The sequence below is a fragment of the Macaca nemestrina genome, chromosome 15 (genome assembly GCF_043159975.1).
Source record: "Macaca nemestrina isolate mMacNem1 chromosome 15, mMacNem.hap1, whole genome shotgun sequence".
In the NCBI taxonomy this organism is placed as follows: domain Eukaryota; kingdom Metazoa; phylum Chordata; class Mammalia; order Primates; family Cercopithecidae; genus Macaca; species Macaca nemestrina.
In genome coordinates this window covers 59,073,436-59,087,594 of record NC_092139.1, presented here as the reverse complement: position 1 = coordinate 59,087,594, position 14,159 = coordinate 59,073,436, and the positions used below count along the sequence as shown (strand labels likewise).

General features: G+C 47.6%; 1 protein-coding gene and 1 pseudogene across 14 annotated transcripts in view; one reads left to right on the top strand and one right to left on the bottom strand.

Annotated features, from left to right (window-relative positions):
• Positions 1-14,159, top strand: part of LOC105486721 (ninein like) — a 175,883-nt gene that overhangs the window by 86,547 nt on the left and 75,177 nt on the right. The window contains exon 1 of one of the 14 annotated variants that reach the window (XM_071079764.1): positions 2,346-3,723. The exons of 12 other annotated variants lie outside the window; for them this stretch is intronic. The gene's annotated coding sequence lies outside the window, so the exon portion shown is untranslated. Of the gene's footprint in view, positions 1-2,345; positions 3,724-5,135; positions 5,161-14,159 lie in introns of those variants that run through there. One more of the 14 variants, XM_071079767.1, reaches the window with a different exon arrangement.
• LOC139358532 (mitochondrial import receptor subunit TOM6 homolog pseudogene) lies at positions 13,262-13,870 on the bottom strand (annotated as a pseudogene).

The window sequence follows — 14,159 nt, the reverse complement described above, 5'->3', positions numbered from 1 at the left end:
AGTTGGTTGCTTTCAGCATCAATCAGAGGCTGAAATGGAATTACAAATGTTACACTCTTGTGCAACATCTGATTGGTTGCATTTTGCAGCCAATCAGAGGCTAAGGTAAAGTTACAAAGTTGCAAAAGAGGACTCCACCCACAATCAGTCTGATTGGTTGCGGACAGACAATTTCCCATCTACCACGCAGAAAAGGTTGGGGGTTTGCAAAGGGAGTAGTCTTTGGTCCTTTTGTTACTTAGGCATGGAAAGTTAGAGTTTTCCTTTCAATTTAGTTGGGCATGAAACAGCCATAGGTTCCCTCCCCCAGACCCTATTCTGCCTCACTCCTACCTCAGTCTCCTGAGTAACTGGAACTACCGGCACAGAGCACCACGCCCCCACGCCCGGCTAAGTAAAAGTTTTGTATATTTTGTAGAAATGGGGTTTCGCCATGTTGCCCAGGCTAGTCTGGATCTCCAGAGGGCAAGCTGTCTGTGTGTCTTAGCCTCCCAAAGTGCTGGGATTACAGGCATGAGCCACCACACCCGGCTGCAACTGATTTTTAAGTGCTCATTTTGTATCCTGCAATTTTGCTGAATTCACTTATTGTTTCTAACAGGCAGGTGGGTATTTGGGAGGGGGGTGTGTGTGTCTGTGTAATCTTTAGGATTTTCTACAGCCATATTTCTTTTTCTTTTTTTCTTTCTTTTTATTTTTTGAAGACAGAGTCTTGCTCTGTTGCCCAGGCTGGAGTGCAATGGCGTGATCATGGCTCACTGCAGCCTCCACCTCCCGGGTTCAAGCAATTCTCCTCTCCTCTTCTCTCTGCCTCGGCCTCCTGAGTAACTGGGATTACAGGCAAGTAGTGCCTGCCACTACCCCTGGCTAACTTTTGTATTTTTAGTAGCGGGGGGGGAGGGTGTTTCACCATGTTGACCAGGTTGGTCTTGAACTCCTGACCTCAAGTGATCTGCCTGCCTCAGCCTCCAAAAGTGCTGGGATTACAGGCTTGAGCCACCATGCCTGGGCATTTTTTTTTTTTTTTTTTTTAGTGAAAGCAAGTTTATTAGAGAAGTGAAGAAACAAAAGAATGGCTATTCCGTAGAGCAGCTCCGAGGGCTGCTGGTTGGCTGCTTTCAGAATTCTCTATTTACCTTTAGGGTTTGACCATATGGCTATAGTGAGTCTCAATGTGGGTCTCTTTAAGACTATTCTTTTTGGGTTTCTTACCTTTTGGATCAAAATATGCATGTCTTTCATCAGATTTGAGAAGTTTTGGGCCATTTTTTCTGTGAATGTTTTTTTCTGCCCCATTCTAGTCTCCTCTGATGTGTATGATTGTTCACTTGACCTTTAGACTGTGTTCATTTTTCTTCATTCTTTTTCTTCATTCTTCAAATTGTATAATCTCTTTTGTGTGCAGTGACTGAAGTTTTTGTTCTTCACAGTCAGCCAGTGACCTGACAAAATTTATTCCTTCCCAAAAGGTACTCCCATCCCTTTGTATCTTCTGATAGATGCTTTTGAGGGAAGCTTCTGCAGACCAGGAAGGCTGAATGCAAGGCAAGGTCTGCTTCATTCCCTAAAGGAACCACTAGACCAACCAAAACCCTGAACCCATGCTTTGGAGGACAGGGTCCCCACTGCCCACTCTGGCACCAGCCGGATATCCCAGGAGTGCAGGCTGCTGTCCTCCAGCTCTAGGGCAGCAGGAACAGGGGCTGAGGAACAGGGTTGGTAGCAGGCCCGTAAGGATCTGAAATGATTCCAGAGTTTTGAAATAGTTGATTGAAGTTGCTCAGTTTCTGTGGGAAACTCAGTTCTGTGGGAGTGTCTGACCCCCTAGAGCTTCCCGCTCCCCTATTGTGCACAATGTCACTCCTCCCAGTGTTTTTGATCATACACAGATGATTCTGGTCTTACTACAGCTATTATAGTGGTAGCTGCAAATGTACTCTTCTTGTTCTCTCATTTCTTCTATTTCTGTTATTGGCTATTTCCAGTAAAAAAGAGGAACTGTTGCTTTCTTTACAGTAGATTTATGTTAGAAGTTGATATTGATGCTGAGAATAAAGTTTCCTATTTTTGTAATGATATATATAGAGAGAGCTCATTTTATATACATAGAAGTGTTTGTGGATAATCTCATGTCTATAACTAATTGTATGGGTATTTTGTAATTATATGGATACACATATAAATTTGCTATAGTCCTAGTATGAATATAAGTATGTATGGATATAAAAGCCTTTACATATATTGACATACAGTAGGAACTTACAGGATTAGCTGTATATGATTATTTATCTTGGAAGCTATAAATGCCCACCCAGCTTGTAGATGGTTAGAAACGTGTACAGTCCCAGACACAGTTGCCTGTTTAATGGGGCATGGTAACATTTATTCAGTACTTGCCATCTATTAGGCACAGGTCTCAGTACCTAACATGTTAGCATGCTTAGCATTAGCTCTTTTAATGCTCATAATGTCCTAATCGGGTTGTTCAGATCAGGAAACTGAGGTTCAGGGAGGTGAAGTAACGTGTCCAATGCCACAGAGCTAGAAAGTGGCAGAACCCACATTAACACCAGAGACTTTGAGAGCACAGTCTGGCATTGATAGGTACTGAGATGTCTTTTTTTAGGAGACCATAGAAAGATAGGTGTTCTAGGATAGTTTTAACATTTGGTATCTTTGTAGTTTTTAGTCTGAAAATCTACTTTGTAGGGAAAGTAAGTATTATACTGATTAACACTTAAATGAGGTATAAGCTTATTTTTATATTTTTGGGACTGGAACAATAAAAAAGCTTCTTAAACCTTATTTGATTTTTTTTAAAAAAAGGGATAGCCTTTCAAACTCGATTGTTGAGATATTTCAGGCCCGTGCCTGCAAAACGAATACATAGCAAAAATTTTGAAAAATTAGCAAAAACCATGAAAACAGTTAAAGCAGAAGTTAATCCTAATAGCTCAGAACTGCCGGAGTGTGAAGCTTGATTCCCGCTGGCGAGGCCGTTTGAAGTAGCACTGAGGTCCGCTCAGCTGGAAGGTAGGCGCCAGCTTCAGGTTTTATTGGGGTTATAACATCTTTCCAGATAAAAAAGGAGCACCCTCAAAGGGCTGCCTCAGCCCTGTTCTTTCTGGGTGAGCGGGATTTACAGAGAGCCTTGTTGGGAATGGCTTCTTGTTACAGACACTCTGGGTCCCTAGGTGATCGGCACACCTAGGCTGCCTCCGAGTGGTCATGAATCCCTTCTCTGCCCTTAATGCCCAGTGGATTCTGGGGGGCATAGCTTAAATTTCCTCGTCACTGTGCATAAATTAACTTAATTAAATGCAAACCAACACCTTGCTCCTCCGGCCTCCAGAGGGCTGCACGGTCCTGCAGAGCGATGGCCACATCATCTGTCTTTGGGGCAGTGTCCAGTTTGTTGGGGGACAGGCTTTTCGCCTCTGGATGAAAACAGGATTTTCTTTCACTTGCTGGCAAAGTTTATGTTTGTATCTTAAATTAAGCTTTATAGCATTAGGATTATTGAGAGCCTACTCATTCCAGCTTCCAAAAATGAAACTAAGAGAAACTGTGTTGCTTTTTAGCAATTTTGTAGTCAGCTGCTGAATGCTGGCCAGGTTTTCCAGTGATTTTGATATGCAAACATTTTATGCACATGTGGAATACTGAGTATTAATAATTCAGTTTGCATAAAGAAGAAACTGAAGAGGCCTCTGAACTGCCCAGGTAAACAGTGTGTATTATTATAGTGAGCTGCTTGTTGTGAGACTGCACTGAGGCGCCTGCGTAGGCCTGGGAGCCCCCGGGAACCCGCAGGGGTGTGCAGTGGTAGTGCTGGACGAATGTCTTGGTCCTGAGAGTTCAGGGAAAGCTCCCTGTTTCTTTCCTCCTCTCCGTGGTCTGTGGAAGGATGATAGAGAAGGGGTGTCCTTGCCTCTGCCCTCACGCAGAGGCTTTGGGAAGTCTAAACAGAGGGCTGTGGGTGGGCGGCTCACGCGCTGTGGCCTCCCTGGGGAGAGTTAGGGCGGCTGTCTTTCTCCCGTCAGTGTTCTGTCATTTGCATTGGTTGTATTTCCAAGTAGGGAAGGAGGGGAAGGCTGATTTGCAGCAAGGCACCCCTGGAAATAGGGTTTGAGCAGCATGAGGCTCGGATTCTGGGCACCTGTATGTACGTGAGATGGTAGTTCTGGTGTCCCTGGTGGCAGTATTACAGCGTGTAGTGAGTAAGCAGCAGTCTCTGTATGGAGCGCCTGGCCCTTTCAGTCATCACCCCCTTAGTAGCAGGTTTTTAGTCCACCCTGTAGCCCATGAGGCCGCAAGTGGCAGGAGCTGGGACTTGCCCAGAGTTGAGCTGCCTGCCTTGGCCATGCAGGGGCCCTGCGGCCTCTCAGCAAGGTGTGGGCCAGGTTGCTGTTTTTCTGTGGCTATGGAATCAGCATTGCCAACGTCTGTCTATCCAGGGTTGTCTGCATGGGTCAGGAAGATCCCACTGCTATGAACCCTGTCATGTTGACCTTGGCCTTTCTCCGTTGACCCTGGCAGCAGGAGCATGGCTGTTTGCTGACTCCTTACCCCTGCTGTCCCAGCTGATTCCATGAGTGTGCACACAGCTGTGCTGTAGGGAACTCGGACACTGGATTCTGGGCATCAGCACTGCTAGGGCTAGCTGACCCCAGTCCTGCCCATGTTAGTGTACGTTTTGGTAACATTTATCAAGTGCCTGCCGGTCACTAAGGGCAACACTCATGTCATTTGATCAAACACTGCAGGTCAGTGGGCAGGGCCTCTCCAGCAGCAGCTGACAGCCCAAGAGCCCTGGCTGGCAAGTGTCTTCTGCTGCCACCCTGAAGCCCAGCTCTGTTCTCCCTAACCCTGTGTTCCCCAGCCCTGTGCTCCCCAGCCCTGTGCTCCCAAGTTCTGTGCTCTCCCCAGTTCTGTGCTGCCCACCCCTATGCTCCCCAGTTTTGTGCTCCCCAGCCCTACCCATCATTGTGACCTTGGGCACAGGCCGTGTCCATGCCTGGAAGCAGAGGCCATGCCATGGTTGGCCAGCCACACATGGCAGCCTAGGACCATGTCTGCCCTGGCTGTGCCCCTGAGGGCTGCCCACCGTCTATACCAGGTCCAGGGCGTCAAAGGATTCCTTACCCAGAGGAAGCTGGGGTGAGCTGAGAGAACTCTGGAAAGCAAATGTGGGTGTAATTTATGTTGTGGGGGAAGAAAGAAAATATATCACGCAGTATTTTTATAGGACCTGGCAGACTCCTTCCTTCCATGGTGGTCCACTGTCCAGGAGCGAGGCCTTTTCATAGGACCACAGGCCACAGCAGAGGTAGGGGAGCCCACCCCTCTCAGCCCCTGCTTTCCGAGGAAGAAGCTGGACAGAAACAGAGCTCCCCTCGCCTGGCGACCACAGGAGTCCCCTCTCAGGACAGGGCCAGAGGTGCACAGTCCACGCCCATGCCTCCCTGCCCTTCATTCGGCGACACATGTTCATCTTCCAGTGGCATTGCGGGGTTGGGATGGGCCAGGGGCGGCCACCAGCATCTCACGCCGAGGTGTCTTTCACCCAGATAAGCCACGCTCCAACCCCAGGGAAGTCCCCAGCCTGGGCGGGGCACCGTGTTGGTCCCATGAATGCTGCTGGGGCCGGTAGAGGCTGGGTCCCTGAGAAAGGGGGAGGGAGAGAGACCAAGCGGCAAGCATGCGAGTATAGATGTGCAATTAACGTGACGTGCATTTCGACTCTTGTCAGGATCCCCATTAATGGTGGCCTGTGGTGCCACCGTGGGCCTGAAGGAGACAGTGTCCTGAGGTAGCTGCGCCCCACACAATGGGACGGTGAAGGCACAAAGCTCATTTCTGGGTTCCTCCTCCCCAGAACCACCCTCCACCGGCAGCAGCCCAGGGCCGTCCCTCCAGGGGGCCTCCCAGTGACGGGCCCCTGTCCCCCGCAGAGGGTGGTGCTACCTGACAGCCACGCTGCTGTGCATGTGCGGTGCTGCATCTGTGAAGTTCAGTGTTTACTCCGGTATTCTGTACTCTGTTTTACTTTTGTGTGTGGGGAGGACTGGCTCCATAATGAACCTCACGCCTCCCCAGGAGCACTGCTGTGTTGCATATGCAGAGCCAGCAGGTGCGCGGCTCTTTGACGTCAGTTTTTGTTTCGTCAAATAACATACTCACATGGCTTAAAAATGAAAACATTCAGGCCAGGTGTGGTGACTCACACCTGTAATCCCAGCCCTCTGGGAGGCCAAGGTAGAAGGATCACTTGAGCCCAGGAGTTTGAGACCAGCCCGGGTAACATAGGGAGGCCCCATCTGTACAGAAAAATTTAAAAGTAGCTGGGCAGGGTGGTTCGCACCTGTAGTCCCAGGTACTTGGGGGCTGAGGTGAGAGGATCGCTTGAGCCCAGGAGGTTGAGGCTGCAGTGAGCTGTGATCAACACCACCGCACCACAGCCGACACGAGGGAGACTCTGTTTCAAAAACAAAGAAAGGCAGAAAGTTTAAAAAAGTGTATGTTGACATCAGCTACCCTGCTCTGTTGCCTTCATCTTTCCATGTGTCTCCTTAGAGGCAACCACGTTTCAGTCTTAGACATTTCTCCTGATACTCATGTCCATACCCTAACTATACTGTTTTATGGCATACAGAGTATGGACACGGTAATTGAACCTCTTTCTGCTGTTATTTCTTATACTCTTTAGGCTCCCCAGTGGCCACTGTGCATTTTTGCTGTTGTCACTGCATAACATTGTCCACTGCAGAACCCACAGGTTGGCCGTGATTATACTTCTACTCTTTTGCTGGGTTTGGCTTTATAGAGGCTGATGTTGTCTGGGATTTTACTAGCTTATCGTTTTGTTTTTTTTTTTTTTTTTTGAAGACAGTCTCACTCTATTGCCCAGCCTGGACCATGCAGTGGCATGATCTCAGCTTACTGCAACCTCCGCCCCCCAGGCTCAAGCGATTCTCTTGCCTCAGCCTCCTGAGTAGCTGGGATTTCAGGCGCCCGCCACCATACCTAGCTAATTTTTGTATTTTTTGTATTTTTGTAGAGACAGGATGTCACCATATTGGCCAGGCTGGTCTCGAACTCCTGACCTCAAGTGATCTGCCTGCCTGGGCCTCCCAAAGTGCTGTGTTTATAGGCGTGAGCCACTGCACCCGGCCCTGGCTCGCTTTTTAATGAACTTATTCTTATTTTTTCCAAAAGCTCCATCGGCCCTGTCAAAAGCCTATCCCTATTTTTCCCAAATGCTCAGTGGGCAGTACACAGCAATCTGTTTGGGGTCAGTCACCTCCCATCCCTGGCCTGGCTGAGCTCCTACACCAAAGCCTCCCATCTTGGATGGAGCCCAGATCGTGAGCCTTTGTCTTCGACTTTCTTGGTTCACCCCTTGTTTTGCTGAAGTGTGTGCTCAGCGTGGATTTTATAGCCTCTTGGATAGGTGGAAAGTCATCCACTACCCTGAGCACGTGGAAGGCCCTGGGTTGGCTCTGAGCTTTCAGCCTTGCTGCTGCGGGCATGGTGCTGTTCTGATCCCTGCTGCTGTGATGTGGGGCTGCTCCTTCTCTCTGGACATCTGTCGGGCTCACTCATTAGTTTGCTGTGAGGTTCACGAGGGTGTGCTTGGCGCAGGTGCTTTTCATTTGTTGTCTCAAGCGGAATGACTTTTCCATCTCTGTGCTGGGAAAAGTGTTGTATTATTCTAATCACTTCCCCTTTGCTTTCCCTTGGCTCCCTTTCCTGGGCTTTCTGAGGATGTGTAGAGCTTTGGGATTGATTATTTTGCGGGAGAGGGAGGCAAGGAGAAAATCCAGATAGAAGTGCTACAGGAGAACAGAGTTGAGCAGTTTCAGAAAGCAGGCCACCATATTTTGAACATTTTTCTTTCTTTCTTTTTAAAAAATATATTTTACTTAAATTTAATGGTGGTAAAAAACACAACATGAAGTTTACCCTCTTAACCGTTGTTAAGTGTACAGTTCTGTAATGTTAACTAGATTCGCTTAGGTTTGTAACAGATCTGTAGAACTTCTCCCTCACCCCAGTTTATAAAGGTATAACTGACAAATAAAAATGGCATGTATTTATGGTGTACAAAATGATGTTTTGATACATGTATACATTATAAAATTGTTAAATCTAGCTAATTAACGTATCTGTCCCCTCTCATACTTAATACTTTTTGTGGTGACATTTAAGATCTACTCTCGTAGCAATTTTCGAGTATAAAATGTTATTATTAACTATAGTCACCACGTTAATAAGATCGCCAGAACTTACTCATGTCATACCCGAAACTTTGCACCCCTACCCAACACCTCCACATCCCCCGACACCAGCCCCTGGTCACTCCTGTTCACTCTTAGCTTCTCTGCAGCCAGCTGCTCTAGAGTCCACATCTGAGTAAGGTCTGTGGTGTTTGTCTCTCTGTGCCAGCTTTATTTCACTTAGCATTAATGTCCTCTAGGTGCATCCATGTTGTTGCAAATGACAAGATTTTCCTCCTTTTTGAGGTGTAATAATATTCCATTGTACACAGAAGTACAGTGAGTCTTTTGTATCTATGGGTTCCACATCTGTGGATTTAACTAACCATGAATAAAAAATGTAGTAAGGCCTGTGACGGTTGCCTCCATACTGAACATGTCGAGGCTTTTTGTTTTCTTGTCATTGTTCCCTAAACAATATGGTATAACAACTACTTACACAGCATTTACTTTGTCTTAAGTATTATATGTAATCTAGAGGCGATTTAATGTATACAGGAGGATATGCATGGGTTATAGGCAAATACTACGTAATTTTAGAGAGGGACTTGAGCATCTATGATTTTGGTTTCCATGAGGGGTCCTGGAACCGCCCCCTATGGATATTGAGGGATGACTGTATGTATGGTCACACACCACGTAACAATGTTTCAGTCAGCAGTGGACTGTATATACAGTGGTGGTCTCATAAGATTATAATACTGTAGTTCTGTACCTTTTCTGTGTTTAGATATGTTTAGATTAGCATTGTGTTACAGTTGCCTCCAGTATTCAGTACACGAACCTGCTTGTAGCCTAGGTTTGTGGTAGGCCATGCCTACCACACTCTGTGATGTTTGCACGACAATGAAATCACCTAACAACACATTTTCAGAACTTATCACCATTGTTAAGTGATACATGACTGTATCTCTTTGAGATGCTGTTTTGAACTCTTTTGGTTATTGTCACAGTTGAGCGGCAACTATCTGGGGCTGGCAGCGCAGGGGTAAGAAGAATTTACCAAGAAAGGCAGAGAGAAAATAGAAAAATACCGTACAGGTAGGTAAGGTATTTTTACCTACCTGTAAGAAGGGCGGAAAGAAAATAGAAAAATACGTTGCAAGGGAGCAACAGGCACAGCAGGAAGAGAGGAGCTGACTGCAAAGAGACAAAGCTTTGTTGGGGATTTTATAGAATAGTGTTTATGCTGCATGCTGAAGAGGGCTTTGTGCAGTACTGATAAGGCCAAGGTTGCAGTGAGCTAATGTGCAGGTGTCTGGTGAGAAGCTGGGCACAGGAGGACTGTGTATCCTGGGCCAGGAAGAAGGATAGACTTAGAGCTTACCTACTTTTCTTTTGGCTTCCCCTGCTCCCACCAGCCTGGCCCTGCAGTGCCTTCAAGTTTTCAAGTTTGGTGTAGTTCTCTTTGTGTATCTTTGCTTTTGTTGCCTGTGCTCTTACTGACATATCTAAGAAATCACTGCCAAATCCAACATCATGAAGCTTTCTCTCTGTTTATAAAACTATTCCACTATTTTAGTTAAAACTATAAAAAGTTTTATAGCTTTAGGTCTTACATTTAGGTCTTTGATCCATCTTTGGTAAATTATACAAAAGGTAATTTTTGTATGTGGTAGAAGGGAAGGGTTAAACTGAGTTCTTTTGTTTGTGGATATCTATAGTTTTCCCTACGGCATTTATTGGAGAGACAGTCTTTTTACCGTTTTGTGGTCTTGACCCCCTTGTTGAAGATCGTTTGACGGTATGCATGGGGGTTGATTTCTGGGGTCTGTTTTCTGTTCCATGGGTCTATGTCTGCTTGTGCTAGGACCACACTGATTTGACTAATGTATGGAATCGATTTTGAATTTCCCTTTTTTTCTCTCTCATTTTTTATCTTTATTGTTTAGGTACACTTGATAGGAGCTTTCCTTGTCTTCTGATCCTGCTATTGATGTCTGTTTTGCCACTGTAACATGTCAGTGTCCAGGAAACCTCCCTTGGTATCGGATCGTTCTTTTTGCCCAGCAGTCTTGTTTCCTGGCTGAAGTGGCTTTCCTCTCTCCTTCTGCGGGTAGTGCAGTTTCTGTGAGTGTGCGCGTGTGTGTGTTGGGCTCAGCCCCTTCATTATTCTCCTCTCCCACATCCTCCCTGCCTCACCGGCTCCAGACTCCAGGGAGTGGAGTGTGTGTGAACGCTGGAATTCTGAGCCCCACCTTCAGGCTGCTCCACTGCTTCTGAGACCCTCCACAGTTCCGCGGGGTTCATGGCTTGTCTGCTGTCTTGTCGCCTGGGCTGTGTTCTGGGGCTCTTGGATCCCAGGGCAGCCCCTTGAAGTGGCCAGCCTCTTTGCAGCGGGGTTCCATGTGGCTGAGCCAGGCCGCTTTCCAGGTGAATGCAGTCTTCTGTGGAGCCTTGGGGTTTTTCTAAGCTTTCCTGGCCAGGGTTTCCAACTGCCTCATTTGCTAAAGTTGGTCATGGGGTATTTGAGAGACTACAGAAAGACGCTTCGGCCCTCTTCCTGGGGTGAGGGGAGGACAAGTTCTATTGGGTGTATGCGAATACAGACAGTACCTCCTCGTTTCCTTTATTTTGAAAATGTGGCTGGATGTTGTCTTGGATGGGGATTAGGCCATGTGCTGGTGAATTGTCACAGAAAGGTCTTCGACTGGCTTGTAGACCTGCTGTGTCTGACTCACCTGCTTGCCCACACCTGACTCACCAGTAGGTGAAGCACCTGCTCTCTGGGCAGAGTCTGAGACGCAGGAGTGAGGGAGAGGAGAGGAGAGGGGCGGCTCTGAATGCTCAGTAACTCAGCCATGGGCTTGAGAAGGCTCGGTGCAGTCTTGAGAAGGGGCAGGGGCTGCCTGTACTTCCCTGCTCACATGGGGATGGTGGGGCAGAGCTGCAGGTCCCCTTGGGGGCTGGCTGGTCAGATGGGTGGGCTTGCCCTACTGCCTGTGCCATGAGCCCGCGAAGACAGGGCCAGAGGGGACCGCTCTTTCCCACGCGCCGGCCCTGCTGGCCAGCCCTCCTGTGGATGCCTGACTCGTAGTCATATGGGAATTGAAGCTCCTTCCCTCTTCTGGAAATCCCAGCCCAGCCTCAGAAACGTGAATCTGGGGGCTCTGAGAGGAAGGGAAGTGGTGTGGCTGGGGCCTCCTGAGAGCCCCACACATGGAAGGGACCGGCGGGCCCAGCTGCTGTAGGTGGCGGGGAAGGAGCTCATTCTCCAGCCTTGCTGCCCCTGCAGTCCCAGCCGTGGCAGGCTCTTTCCTTTTTTGTGCCTCTCTTAGTTCCACAGAGGGTTTGCAGTGTCATGGGCCAGGCCTGGCCACACAGAGAGCTGTCCTTCTAGGGGCAGCCAAGGCTCTGCAGGCCCCAATTTGAGACTTTCCCCATCTTGTTTAGAAAGGGAAAGATGCCCATGAGAAAGAACTTTGAGTCCCCATTTGGTGCCTTCTCCTGTGTAGTCCAAATAGCTGTGGTATAGGGAGAGCTGAGAGCCAAGGCCAGGCACCCCCGACTGGCTTAGGTGCAGGACTTGCCCACAGCCAGGAGATGAAGAGATCCCTTTTTTACCCTCTGACGTTGGGAAAACAGCCCAGCCGCATGTTTCCTCCAAGCCTCGCTGTTTGGGAAGCACTCCTGGACCTTCCCAAAGGCATGGCTTGTGGGGCATGGTCAGCAGGAAACAGTGGTTGGTTCACGCCTTTCAGAGCTCACAAAGAGGAAGGAGCAGGGGTGTTTGATGCAGGAGGTTTTGTCTTCTCCCCTGCCCCTCAGATTACATATGCCCATACAAGCAGGAGGTGATGTAAGAGAAAACCCTGGATTTACCCGTCTCTCTGAGAATACTTAGTTAGATACATCATGTTACAGCCCTGCACACAAGAGCGCGTTGTATTTTTTTAAATGGGGGAGACGGGGAACGATCTCTCAGTGCAAGTTTCAGAACAAGTTGGAAAATAATGTATTCAGTGTTATACTTATTATACATAAGTATGTATATACATGTGTGTCTGTGTGTTATGTACGTGCGTGTGCCTCACCGCCCATCTGTTCTAGAGGCTTAGAAATGATCTCAAAGCCTGTGTTCCAAGCAGTGATTCTTCTGGGAAGCAGGGAGGGTAGAGGGACAGGCTTATTTTGTTTTCTTTATTTCATATACTTTAAATGGTTGAATTGGTTACAACTAAACATAAAATAGAAAAAAAGTGGAGGAATTTTCAAAACAGTTTTTTTCATGACTCTTGGAGACACAGGAAAGGGCTGGAAATTGGGCCCTGGTGGGCTGAGTGAACCCTGGAGGCATCCTGCTCACCTCCGCCTGGGGTCCTTCCACCAGCCACTCTGCCCTCTCTCCCCGTTCCCTGCCTTTCACATTCTGGATTTTACCACTTGTCTGTCTTTTTCATTTCTTTCTTTTTCTTTTTTTTTTTTTTTTTTGAGACAAGGTCTGGCTCTGTTGCTGAGGCTGGAGTGCAGTGGCACTATCACAGCTCACTGCAGCCTCAACTTCCTGGCCTCTAGGTGATCCTCCTACCTAAGTCTCCCAAGTAGCTGGGACTACAGGCATGCACCACTATGCCCGGCTAGTTCTATTTTTTGTAGAGACGGGGTCTCACCATGTTGGCCAGGCTGTTTGCTTTCCGATTTATCGTTTATGGTTTTCTGTCCATTTTCTTTGTTACCATCTCAAAACAGTCTGAAAGAGGAGGCAGATGTTCACAGTTCACTCCTCTTCGCCCTGTCTGAACTTCTGTGTACTCCTGTCTGAGAAGGGTTGAGTAATTTGATTAGCAAATAGGGCAGGCCGTTGCAGATGCTGAGCAGATTATCGTTTTCACCTGCACGCCGTCTGAGACTATGAACCGGTTTGTTCATTCTCAGTGTAGATACTGACTGTTTTTACAGCTTATCAACAGGTGTTTAATTAAAAGGTCAGCTGTGTTCACTTTCTACAATCAATTTAATGTCACCGTGAAGATTCTAATTAATTTTTTTTTTTTTTTGCCTTTGTGTGCGGTATTTATTTCAAATGTTTGTTAAAACAGCACTGTTATTTCTCAGGACAAGAGCAAAGATCACCCCCTGCAGAAGCTTGGGAACTATGTACAGAACTTTATAGAACAGAGGCCATACTTTAGCTTAAGCCTGTCTGCTGACCAGAGAATGGAATTCTGCATGGACTCAAGGAACAAAAGGAAACTAGGCAGGGAGAGGGAAGAAAAGTGCCCATCTGAATCAAACTTCAGCTGCCATCAGGGCACATCTTGTGGTGGTCACAGATTGTAGGCTGTTTTTTGGAAGATTCGGGTTCAGCACAGGATTCCATTTGTCTACTTGGCTACACCCCTGGCTGAGGTGCCATGAGGTCAATGTCACTCAAGTTCCTGGCCAGCCAAACTCCCGCACCAAAGAGTCCCAAATTTAGTATCAAGTTCCTCCGGAAGTCATTCCTATCTGTGGCAAAGCGGTAGACGCCCCGAAGCCAATCTCCCACGTTGTCCGGTATTTCGGGAGTTTCATTAGCCGAGCCAGCAGCGCTCACCGGGACCCCGCTGGAAGCCATAGTAGGAACCTTCGCATGGGCCGCGGTGGAGGAACCGTATTAATTAATTTTTAAGAGACAGGATCTTGCTCTGTCACCCAGGCTAGAGTGCAGTGGTGTGATCATGGCTCACTGCAGCCTTGAATCCTGGGCTCAAGTTATCCTCCTGCCTCAGCCTTCTGAGAAGCTGAGACTACAGGCTCACACCACCGTACCTGCCCAACGTTAATTTTTATATCATTGATTATATTATTTTCCTGAGTAAGATGAGGAGCATGCACATTTTCCACTGGAGAGCTGATCTGAACAGATTTTCAACTCCTCATACATTCTTCTTCTGACTC